The 13,472-nt window shown below is 44.1% G+C and overlaps 1 protein-coding gene across 6 annotated transcripts in view; it reads right to left on the reverse strand.

Moving 5' to 3' along the window:
* LOC147009897 (collagen alpha-1(XIV) chain-like) overlaps positions 1–13,472 on the reverse strand; it is a 165,066-nt gene that overhangs the window by 127,358 nt on the left and 24,236 nt on the right. The window lies entirely within an intron of this gene.

Below are 13,472 nucleotides of genomic sequence, written 5' to 3' on the forward strand. Positions count from 1 at the left end.
GACAGACAGACAGACAGGAGTGAAACAAAAATCCACCATCCACTTTTGGTGGTGAAGGTGATGATCACGACGAATGTACAAATAACAGGTAATATTAAATAATAATCAAATAAACAATGGATAGGTCAAGTTGCTCAATATTTGAACATCAGATGCTTCAAAATCGAGTTATGGTGTCTAAAATGATTCACATGACCTTTGACCCATTGCACCCAAAATTGAATCGGTTCATGTTCAACTTCGTACAAAAGTCCGTACGTGTGCCGAGTTTGGATGCAATCCTTCAGTGGTTCACAAGTTATTGCTTCAACAAAATGATTTTCAATTAAAGGGCGCATGACCTTCGACCTTTGACCTTTTAAACTGGAAATACAGTTCATCTTTGAAATATAGTATAAAATATAAATAGGACCGGGTGTCCTGAAGCTCACCTGGATCAGGAGCAAGAGTAACTCAAACACCCCCCCCCGCAAACCCCCTTAAACCCTGATTTTGTTTATTTAACAAACTTTGGGTGCAATATGAGTGATGAAGGTTGTGGTCAGGTTTCATTGAAATCGTGTGTGTAGTTTTGGAGAAGAGAGCAAATACCTATTTTAGGGGGGGGGGGTCAAACACCCCCCTCCGGCCTCCCCCCACCCCCCCCCCCCCACATCCTTCGACCCCCTTATCGAGCGCATATTTTGATGTGGTCAATTACACCTTCGTTAGGTATCACATATGAAGCTTGTGGCCAAGTTCCATCAAAATCGTATGTTTGGTTCAAGCGATAATGACTGAAGTGTTTACCGACTCACTGACTGGCTGACTTACCTACGGACACTGCACGATCGCATCAGTTCACCGGACTGAAGTTCAGGTGAGCTAATAATAATTGTGTTTGTACATCACCTTTTCCATATCTATACAAGGAGCTGGATGCTTTGAGATGCTAAGACCACACATACTTGTACCAAGTTTGGTCAAAATTCCTGCAGCGGTTCACAAGTTATCGGAGTAACGAACATCTGCTGCGCACGCACACACACACACACACACACACACACACACACACACACACACACACACACACACACACACACACACACACACACACACACACACACACACACACAAGCAAACACGCACAGATGCACAGCCGGGCGGACAACCCCACAACACAATGCTCCTGCATCGTTTTCACCTTCGGGAGAATAAAAAAGCAAGCATGTAGCCAAGGGGTCTGCAAACACAGAGGTGGGCCTGCAATAATTCAGCAGAACTACAAGAGCACACTAGCATTGTGCAGTTGGTGTGATCAAGCCCAGAATGAGCATCCCAGTGATTTAACAGACCCTGCTGTCAGACTTGAACAATATATGCTGAAGCCGTTTGCACGTTTCCAAACCCCCCAGGATACTGGTTCAATGCATCATCACATGCAACACAGTGCATTGACCACAGAGATAAAAGGATTGTGCACAGCTGCTCTTCTCTGACATTCTGCAGAATGAAAGGCCCAGCCAATTGTAACCCAGCTTTCCTGACATTGTAATGACCCCCTGAACTCCTTTGTCATATCCTGGAAGTTTCTATCTACTTCCAATAATCCATCTCTGGGTTTTAAGTGTTCGCCGATCACCTGGAGTCAGGGTTTAGTGTCACCTGGAGTAACTCACTTAATGACAATGTTACCTATGGTGCATTTTCGGATGGCTCTTTTGGTTGATGTCCCTCATGTGGCGGTTTGCAGAGGTAGCACACTTACCTGCCTTTGAACCGTCTCGTCTGGGTTTCACTTCCGACCGGACTGTATGCTGTTGGATTGCTGGTTCTCAGGCAGGACATCACATCACAAAGTGTGCCCCCTCTCTCGGAGGGAAGTTAAGCTGGGTGTCCCAGCTGCGAGCATTACAACGGTGTATTTTGTGAAGAGTCGGTGAGTTATCACCAAATGACAAATTCCTGCCCAAATCCCAAAATCAGTCAACCGTCAAACCTGATCAGCAGATCGTGAAAGACTTGGGCCAAAAACGTTTCCTGGCCGACGCTACAAGAAGATGGGACTAATTTGGGGTGTTTCATGAAATGTTCATCGTTGTTTCACGTTGAAACTTTTAAAATACCTTCATCTGACATATGATGCCCTGAAAATGAGCAACGACACCAAATCAATGACAATCATGAGCAAATTAACAATGGGAACTAATCCATTGTTCATGGTATCCATGGCTCCACATACAGGACATTATTGTGCGCGATTCCCAATTCGCACGACAAATTCCCGCAATGCAGATGTGAGACATTAGATAACACTGGACGAACTTTTCTTGAAGCATCAGGCGGTAACCTGGGGTGAAGTGGCGCATAACTTCAATCTGGGGGGTGCCGGCGTTGCCATCTTTATGACGTCACTTTCATCTCAGCAGTCAACGCGGGAGTTGAAGAGAAACGCCCGTTGAAATAGGGGAAGCTGCTTGCCTGCATCAACTTATGTAATCATACCAGCAGGAGCCAAAACAGCAAATGCATTTATAACCATGACAGAGGATGAAAGATGAGTATGGCTTAGCATCTTTGGTATGTCCGTATGCTTCGGATTCTCTGTCAATGTCCTAGATCCACTAGAGGCCACAAGGAAACGAATTTCTAAATTAATAATGACACTCCCACATGTTGTTTGTGGGTTTCTTGGGCATTTTAGTGAAGGCCTGGTAAATCACCGAGAAATGGAAAAGTTGGAAAAAAAAAACATCCCAAAGTGCAGTGGGTGCAGGCAGTGGTGGAGGTGCAGGCAGTAGTGGAGGTGCAGCAGGGCAGACTGTTGTGGTGGTGCACTGGAGGAAGGCAGTGGTGGAGGTGCAGCAGAGGAAGACTGTTGTGGAGGTGCACTGGGGACAGGCAGTGGTGGAGGTGCAGCAGAGGCAGACTGTTGTGGAGGTGCACTGGGGACAGGCAGTGGTGGAGGTGCAGCAGAGGCAGACTGTTGTGGAGGTGCACTGGGGCAGGTAGTGGTGGAGGTGCAGCAGAGGAAGACTGTTGTGGAGGTGCACTGGGGGCAGGCAGTGGTGGAGTGGTGGACTTTGAGCTTTGTTTCAGTGGATTGCCTTCACATAGCCTCAACATGGAGACCTTGAGATGCTCACAATGAGTGAACTATCTGCTTGGACACATCACACACCGAATCCCGTGGTAAATCGAGTAAGGTGGGGAAATATTCTTGGTTGGAGGAGTTGAAACAAGATTCCTTTGCTCACCCCACCACCAGTACAACATCTTCAGTCGTCCTTGAAACTTTCTTGGGTGACACATTGAGTTTGTAGTTCTTGCAGTTTTGTTTCTCGTGCCTTAATTTAGTCATCGGTGTAAACAACTGTGCTCATTTGGCAAAGAGACTTTCCACTTGGCCATGTCCATGACCATCCATTGTTTAGGTACACCTGTGGACCATCACCGTTGGCTACATGAACATAAAAATCCAATTTTTGTGCATAATGGCGAGCACATTATTTGGCTAAATTTACAACCCGCCAGAGTGGTACAACAGTGACACACTCATCACCTGCTCCCCGTCCCCACGACCCCCACTCCCGAGCAATGAACATTTAACGGATCCTTACCCCCTATTTAGCATACTGTGCATGTGGATCCATTGTTGATAACTCAGAAAGAACTCATTATAGAGGGAGGAAGAAGCGAAGGCATTCTGCTCAACTTTGGCATTATGCTCTACTCGGTCCAAACAAAGATGAGTAAAGCTGTCCTTAGGGCACGACATCAGGGCAGCACTGACTTGAAAAAGCGAATGTGTTATGTAGGATCACAAGGACCATGGATAACGGCAGAAAGGAGCAGATGATGAGAAAGTGAGTGGTGTTTGAATGATTGATGGGCAACATTGAGAACCATGGCCATAATACCATGTCTTTGGCAGTGCCCACAGCAGAAACGTGCTCCTGTGATGCCTACCACTGTCGTTGCCCGGCACCTGGCATTTCGATAAATCGTGTTGGAGAAACTGAGAGCTTCACTTTTCCCATTCCTACTGCCTCAACACCTCCGTGAGTCCAGAATTCAGTCGACATCTGCAACCTGAGTGTTGTGACCTACACCTGGGGGGAGGAAGTTGTGCTGGGCTTTTTGTGTGTCCACAGGGAGGAAGTTGTGCTGGACTTTTTGTGTGTCCACGCGTGTTTTATGTTATTTTCGATTAAAAACCTTGCGACAAGAGTTATTTCTTCGATTTGTGATTTTACGCAATGAAGGGTTACGATACACATAGAGCTGGGGTGGCAAACAATTTGTGCGATTCTGGAGTAAATGAAATGCAATTAAGTATCAAAAGCTTAAGAACTGGTGCTTGATTAACTGTTGAGCCGACTACTATATCTTGCATGTGCATAGTTAAAATTAAGTAGTTTATGTCTGATCTCTGTGACTGGACTTGCTGTATAATTTGGTCTGAGTGTATCTGCGGTATAAGGTTCACCCTGTCATCGGGTAAAACGAGAACGGCACCAGATAGAGGGCATACCTCCGCCAGGCTGAGCAGTTTACATTTTGCATCCCAATGATAGGCCGGATCTGCATCCGGATCTGAACCAAAATCGAATCGGCTCGTTCTTGTCACCAAACCAACTCATCCACCAAGTGTTGTCATAACTCGTCCCCAACTTTTTGAGATATCATGCTATCCATAGTTTTTGGCCCCATCTCTCAAAGCTGAAGAATCACATAAAAAAAAAATATAAAAACATTCTAGTGTCCAGATCCGGATCCGGATCTTCACCAAAATCAAATAAATTCTTACTTGTCACACACCTAACCTGTCCACCAAGTTTCGTCCAAAAATCGTCCACAACTTTTTGAGATTTCCTGCTCACAGACAGAAAGACAGACAGACAGCAGTGAAAACAACCTCTGCTTCATCTTTGGTGGTGGAGGTAAAAACGATCACAATTGCAAGGGCTAATCTACTCGGCCGTTCTTGTGATTGGATCACAGAGAGTGGGACATTTGGCAGCATCAGGCCCAGAAAACACCACCCTCCCATTTGGACCTCCAGGACCACGTCACTTGCCAAGCTCATGACGCGCGTCAGGAACTGGCCTAACAAAAAAGTATTACTAACAAAAATTCGGATAAATATCCAGTCGAAAGGATTTTTTTTTTAATTGCAAAATGAGACATTCAATGCCTGCAACATGAATTAAACTTTCAATTTAATTTACGTTCAAGAATGGAGTTGTTGTCATTGGCTTCATACCAATAATTAGCCGAGCTTGTCCTTAATACTGTAGAAGCAAACGACACTTGAACTTGAACCCAGAGAACTTGTTCGTGAGACAACACTCACTAAAACCAGTCTTACCGAGTCCCTATCCTCCAGCTCTTTCATCCCAATCGAATGCATGGCATACAGGTACAGTTGCTCGAATTTGACTTTTGGCCTCAACCCTATTCCTCCCATGATACTTCTTAATGGGCGAAAACGAACCTACTATACAATCATGAATGTGCACCATCTTTGCATTGTAATTTGTACCTATACCATTCACATGATATTTTGGAAAACGTTCAACAACCTGCAACTTCTACTCATATCATAGCCCCAAACAATCCTCACCCTTATTCCACCACGCACGTAATCCCCTTCCTTCCACCAAATGACATCTACGATCTGTTGGTTTGTTCAGAACCCCTCCTCCAATTTTTGATTCCAATCCAAGCTCGGCATGCATACTCAGGGGCCACGGGCGGGTGTCCGGAGGGGACCGGCATCACTGTCCCTATCTCCTGCTCCTTTATCACAAACAAATTAATGGCATACAGGTACATTTGCTTGTACGATGTAGCAAGTCAAAGCACCCTCCACACGTGATACATCTTACAGATATGTGCCACACGTATGGAGCGTGCTCACCTACAAACTCTCATCCATTTGGATCCACACCTGGTCAAATGTCGTATAATTTCAAACCCGTGTGGTGCCGACAGGTGGTGATGGGGAGCACAACCCCATCAAATCGCAGAGGGGTGTAAAGCTGGATTTCTTGTCTGCATTAAGGTTATGGACAATCAAAATCCCATGGTAAGTTTTAGAAAAGAATGGGACATGGTGTGCCGGTCCAGTGGTCTCAACCCTGTTTGAGGTTACCTATAATTTTAGCACTAACTATACAGTACAGATATGCAGGGGTGTGTGGATACAATACAAACATGATAGACTAAATAGTCTATCACGTCATAATCATTGATAGAGATTTGTCTTTATCACTGTGTATAGATGTATATATATATGTATTTCAGAAAGCTCATTCGAACCACCGATTCACTGATTCACTGACTCACAGACTGACTGATAATAAAGATCAGTGCCTTCTGGGTGATGTAGAGAGTTGAAATTTTGCGTGCCGATGGACATCGAAGCCGGTACACCAGAAAAAAAAAATCAAAGAATCATCGGATAACATCCATAAATGAAAATATAAGTAAACTACAGGGGACTCGGTCGAGCGCATACCTCCACCACGCAATGCCTGATCCACGAGAACATACCGGGCCCAATACATTTTTGAAATACCATGCCATGCAGTACTCTATCGTTTTTGGCCCTTTCTCTCAATGGTGAAGAATCACTTATTTATTCACTTATTCATAAAATTATCAGCTCTGGATCCGGATCCAGATCTTCATCAAAAATGAACCAATTCTTCCTTGTCACGCACCCAACCTGTCCACAAAATTTCGTCTGGATCCATCCACAACTTTTTGAGATATCCTGCACACAAACAAACAAATAAACAGACAAACAAACAGACAAACAAACAGACAAACAGACAGAAAGGGGTGAAAACATAACCTCCTTCACCTTCGGTGGCGGAGGTAATGAAAATAATAAATGAAAAAAATAAATGAAAAAAATGCCAGTGAGTGACCCAAGACAATGGGGAAGCCCGGTAATTTTGTGCTGATGGACATCGAAGCCGACACACTGGGAAAAATCACAGAACCATTGGAAAGTATCCATAACTGAAAATATAAATAAACTAGAGGGGGAGCACTCAGTGGAGTGCAAAACCTCCGCCGCCAATACTGCTGGGTCACTTCAGTGAACCTGATATCCTATTCATTGTAGGTCAAAACGGATCAGACTCTACTGAACCACGATTGAATAAACTAAACTAGATCGACGAGCATGTAGAAATGCCAAAAAATAAAATCGAAATATTTTTGAAAAAAAAGTTGCAAAATTTGTTTTTTTTTCTCTAACAAAATTTTTTTTGGGGGGGTGGGGAGGTTGGAAATCACTTAAAACATGTAGAAACGCAAAAAAAAAAAATTCAAATATTTTTCAAATAAAATCGAAATTTTTTTGAAAAAAGTTGCAAAATGTTTTTTTTTTTTCTCTAACAAATTTTTTTGGGGGGTTGGAAATCTCTTAAAACATGTAGAAATGCAAAAACAAAAATTCAAATATTTTTTCAGAATGGCCACCATAGCGGCCATATTGGACTTTTGACCAAGTCCAAAATCTAATGGCATGATCCTAGGACCATACCTAATCCCCCCACCAAGTTTCGTCGAAATCCGTACAGGAGTTTTTCCGTAATACTGTTCACAAACAAACAAACAAACAAACAAACAGGGGTGAAAACAGTAACCTCCGTCTATCTTTGATGGCGGAGGTTAATGAAAAAAAAGAAGGAAATAAATAAATGAAAAATCAAATGCAGGTGAGTGACCTGAGACAATGGGGAAACACGATTCATTACTGCTAACAATATATATATATATATATATATATATATATATATATATATATATATATATATATATATATATATATATATATATATATATATATATATATTTATATATATATATATATATATATATATATATATATATATATATATATATATATATATATCCTAATGATTTACTTTCTATGTTTTGCTCTTACCTAATACTTGTAAGAATGTAAACCGATGAGTAATGCAACTGCCCTTTTGGGTTGTGGTTTGGAACGTTTGCCTGCAAAGACTTCTCTCCTTACCCGTCTTCCCAAGCTACTCAGATGTTCCTCTCACTTTCAAGTACTGCACATAAAACCAAATTTGCCCAAGCTTCTGTTTAACCGATTAACCTACACATCGAGGACCACCTTTACAATCCAAGGGCTTTGGACCACACACAAAAAAAGGAGCAGAAGGATAATTTATTCTCGGAATTTCTTCTCGCCACAAATCCGGGAACGGGAACGAACTTCCAAATTTTCGGGAATTCTCAATTATTTTTGTTTTGACAGAAAGACTGGCAAGATTCCTAGCAGGAACAAAAAAGGCACAATTGTGACCAATTCTCTCTGGAAAATAACAAATAAGTCCCACGGGTATCGGGAGGCATTTCGGCCTTCGCCCGTAACTCCACCACAACATGCCGCAGGTCACAGGCTTTCGCAGAGATGTGGACGGTAACCCGTAATACGACTTTGGAGCTTCAGGTTGATGGAAAAATAAACTTTAAAAAAAAAACCCCCATACTATGAGATTTACATTAAGTTATAAAAAAAAATAAAAGGGAATGTGAAAGTGCTGCTCTTAGGATTGAGTTGAGCCAACTCCAATCCATCCACCAGCGGTTAATTGTGCGGTTTCAGGATAAACAAGAATAATTTGATTATTTCTTCCTTACAAAGGACTATTGAGCTGCCCTATATGGTTTATTCTTGGAAAAGCATGGCCAAGTGTTTGGACTCAAACAATTCTGAAAGATTGTTCAACAACACAAACACTGTATCTGAAATTCAACGTGACGACCACTGCTCTGAAACTACAAATTGATTGGATGAGAAATCAAAACAATATGTGTGATACATTCTGCCTTCATTGAGGACTATTTCTGCCAAACACCTCTGCCAAAAAAAAGGACTTCATATCCAAGGAGGTTGATCAATCAGAGAAGGCCTCCCTTTTGCACCTTCTCACTGCTGCTATTGGCGCTACTCTTGCTGTGAGTGTCTCCATGCCACCACTGACATTGTGTCCCTCACCCTCCTCCGACCCCTTCCCCATCTGTCCACCACTCCTCTTTCCGCACATCATATCTAGATGGCCCCTTAGTCTGGAAATTGCCTCCACGTGCTGGCAGGGTCCTGGTAACAGTGTGCGTTAAGAGTGAACATCCCCGTCCGGCGTGTGGACAAGACGAGACCTCTCGGTAGGGTATACACGTAGAAACGAAGGCGTATTGGGACACACACTAACTAGGTGGATCGACTTGGAGACGAGGACGAGTAATTCAGATGATTAATTACTTTCTCATCTCATCGAGAGTTATGGGTGACGCAATCCTTCAGTTGCCAAAGTAAATATGAACATCAAAACAACTACCGAATGTCACATCGATTTCATATGAACTTTCCTCGTTGCCAGAAACAATGAATAACTCCTTGGAAATATTTCTATTTGTTGTTTTTGCAGAATCGCTGCCAAGGAGTGCCATAAGCGATGATGTCAGGGATGGGTATTTTCGCCTTTTACACAAGGAATCATTTGCAGAGGGAGCAACTTAAAGGATTACAAGTGTATTCGTGTGCAAGTCTGATGGGCAGGATGGTATACAGACAGGTAAGTGCACGCACCTTTGAGGAAGTACAGGTAAGTTACCTAATGTAGATGTGATTCCCGACCTGACTCGAAGCTGTCAGAGTGCTGCTTCCAAGGCAGGGTGTTATGCACCAGAAGGTGATCCATCCCGCGGATGCACGTTAAGGCAGGTGTCCCTTCTGATCGCATCGGTTGGTGAACTTTAAAGATCACACGGTTTACTTTAACGAAAAGGTATCAGAGACACCCTGGCCAAATTCCAAATCAGCACCAGTGGGACGTCAGGCCTGGTAAACTGGTTCATAAAAGGTCAAAACCGTTCGCCTGCCAAACCCACAAGAAGGTAGTATCGATTGTGCCCGTCAAACCGAACAGTAGTAGTGTAGGAGTGTGCCAATATCTAATGTCGTGATAAATAGTCGTGATGAATCGTGCAAGTTACGCCATAATGGTGTTTGCCACCATTGCAGGAAAGCAAAGAATAACTGACTGTTAGGATACATGTGACTGATAGTCACACGTGACTGCCTGAGTGGGTATGGCAAGGTAATTTGCAAATGGTTCCAAATTTACCTCTAATTAAATATAAAACATCATTTCTTTGACTTATTGCTGGAATGGTACGAATGATCAGGAACATGCACAACACCAACCCAACGGGTCTTCCTCTCGGGACATCGTCATGCAAGGTGAGAATCCTGCTTGTCTGGGTTCTCATGACATCAAGTCTTCAGTGACGGCCTGGCAGTATTGTCACAACTTCCACTGCAAGCCACCCGAGAGATACTGTGACCGACCTCAAACTTACCACCAACGGTCAATGGCTCGTGGTTTTTCAATCTATGCTTGAATTGGCTTTTGAAGACACGGTGGAGGGGTTTTTGTACTAGATCATCTTATTCTTCAATTACATCCTTGTGCAGACTTCCATTGCGTATCGTTGCTGGGAACGCGGCTGTGCGGATGTTAATGAAATTTGACCAAGGTACCGGCACACAATAGCCTGCAGTACTCCTTTCGGGCTGGCAGGATAGCCTCAAGGCGCACATACTCACCTTTGAATCGTCCAGACTGGGTTCGAATCCGGACGCAGCAATACACCATCATCCTGGTGTTTCGGAGGCAGGGAGATTCATCAATGTGTGTGCCGTCCCTCCGATGTGGACGTGAGGCCTGGTGTCCTATCTGCTGGCATTAGTTGGTAGGAGTTAACAATCCCAGGGGTGCCCTTTGTGATCGAAGAGTGGGTGAGCTATATCCGGTACCCTGAACAAATTCCCAGTTCCTGCTCTAACCTCCAGGGGGAACTGCATGAGCGGCACGGCCGTCCCGCCAGCAAATGGTGCTACCCACGAAAGAACACCCGGAGAAGGAAACTACCAAGCAGGTGGCAATAAATATAATAACATTGAGTGAGATAAATTATCAATAATATTTTGTTATATATTTGTTTTCTCACTTCTGTATGTTGTGCATTTGTACTCAGTCCAAGTTTCAGTATTTTTGTCTAATGCTGATATTTTTGTCCTTTCAACATTTCCCCTCTTGCCTTCTCATACAGTCGTGAGAACAAACGAAATCGATATATATATATTTACATATATATATATATATATATGTATGTATATGAAGACCACAAAGGAAACGCAGGGCAAGTAATGTAAATAGCAAACCCACGAAAGCAAGAGAGAAATAAGAAAAAAAGAAAACAGTCAAGAGAAACAGCAAGGAGAGAGAAAGACAAAGATGCCAGATGTGGGAGTTCTGACCATGCAAAGAGCTTCTCTCATCACATCGCCATGCGTTTACTCCGCTCGGCAGCATTTTTGGGGTTCTGCGTAGGCCATTGGCACTTGGGCAGCAGATGGACAGTGACAAAGGAAAGTATGGCGATAGGGAGTCCGCGTATCTGGGCACTATGATTCTGGGAAACAGGAATGGAGGTGATGAAGGACTTTTGAATTGATAAAAGTCAGAAGGGTAAAAGTTAAAGATCCTGATGAGTAAGATGGTAGTTGGAGCTGCTAGCTGCATTGCTGGAGGCTTCCAGTTTTTGGAATATGGTTCAAGTTTCGAGAGTGAGAAAGCTTAGGCGCTGTGCATGACGGAGGACATCTACAGGTGAGCGAGAAAGTGTGATTTGAGAGTACGGAAACAATGAGAGGTGTCGGATGAATAAGCACATCACTGTCCTGAAAGGTAATAAAGCTTTCGAGTTCCTGATTCCTGATTCCTGATTCCTGAATAATAAAGTTCCTGATTCCTATAACCATGAAAATATTTATCTATTGATTGATATTCGCTCCAACTGAAGGGAAAGCCTTTCAAATCACATATTGTCATGGTCCGAGTATCCGTTAATCCGGAATTACTCAGAGTCGTAATTACACACACCGGATAGTGGTGAGATCATGGCGGGTGGTTACACCTACTATTGGTCTGGTCGCTCTGATGGTTACCATACCCAAGGAGTTGCTGTAGCTGTGTCCAATAAGCTGACCCCAATAATAATTGAGGTAACACCAGTCAACGAGCGTATTATGAGGCTAAGGATTCATCACTCCTTGGGTGTCGTTTCCCTGGTGTCTGTTTATGCTCCGACTGAGGCGAGTGACCTCACCGTGAAGGACACATTCTATGCCACGCTCGAGTCTGTGGTTGGTCAGTGCCCCAGACGAGATACACTTCTAGTTTTGGGGGATTTCAATGCATCAACTGGAACTGATAGGGATGGTAATGAAGTGTGTGTTGGTCCCCATGGGTCTGGAACTGTGAACCAGAATAGCACTAAGTTCCTTGACTTTGTAAGAAGTCATGGACCGAGGGTGGCTTGATATATCAGATGTCTTGGAACCCACCATCAGGCGAAGAGGAACTTTGTTTTCCAAGGGACACGGAACACCATTGACCAGAGTCGCAGAGACAGGCTTAATGGCAGAGCTGAGCTGTTCAGGGAGATGAGGCGTAAAACTGTACGTGTGCTGAGGGTGGACAAGGAGACCTATGTGCGAGGAATCTGTGAGGGGGTAGTGCATCACCTGTGGTCAGGTGATTCTTGTCCTGCTCACAGGGGAGTTTGTGCATTGTGTTCCTCCAAGCCCATCCCTCGGTGTGTTGCAGTTAGAGCAGAGGGTGGTAGGCTCTTCACAGAGAATCCGAAGTGAAGCCCCGCTGGGACGGTTACTTTCGTGGCTGCATCATCTGACGCATGGGCTGTTGTGTTGGATGTCAGGGGTGTAACTATCCCCATTGCTTCCTCCACTCCCAAGGCTCACTCGCTGAGAGAATCTGGTCAGCAGGATCAGCGTCAGGAAAAGGAGCCACATGTCCATTCAGCCACAGCTGATGCTCACGGACTATGCAGGTAACAAATCTCACTTGAGTCTCTCTCAGCAACCGCTCGTTGGATACAAAGTCAGACCAACGATATCAAAGAATTCTACGAAGAGACCTGGTACCAAAGGAATTAAGTCTCTGTCTCAGGTACTGGTCAGAGTCCAAGTCTCACATCCATAGAGCAAGACTGGAAGCACCAAAGACCTGAAGACTCGGACTTTCGTCCTCCCGCACAGGTACCGACAGCACCACACCCCATGATCCAGTGAATCAATGACTCCCCAGGCCCGACCCAGATGTCTGCTGACCTCCAGCTCAACGCCAGCAGACATGAAAATCACTACTAAGGTAAGTGAATCCTACCGTGACCTCAACATCCTCACCAGAAACAGGTACAGACAAGATAGCAGCATCCAATATGTTATTGAAAGCCTGGATCTTAGTTTTGACCCAGGAAACTCGTAATCCCAGTGGCTCCAACACCTCATTCAACACCACAGGGGCCCACAGAGGGATATCTAGAGTTTCCACAAAGATGACTGCATC

This window comes from Eptatretus burgeri, chromosome 17 (genome assembly GCF_056783735.1).
Source record: "Eptatretus burgeri isolate ZD-2024b chromosome 17, Ebu_testis_v1, whole genome shotgun sequence".
NCBI lineage: Eukaryota > Metazoa > Chordata > Myxini > Myxiniformes > Myxinidae > Eptatretus > Eptatretus burgeri.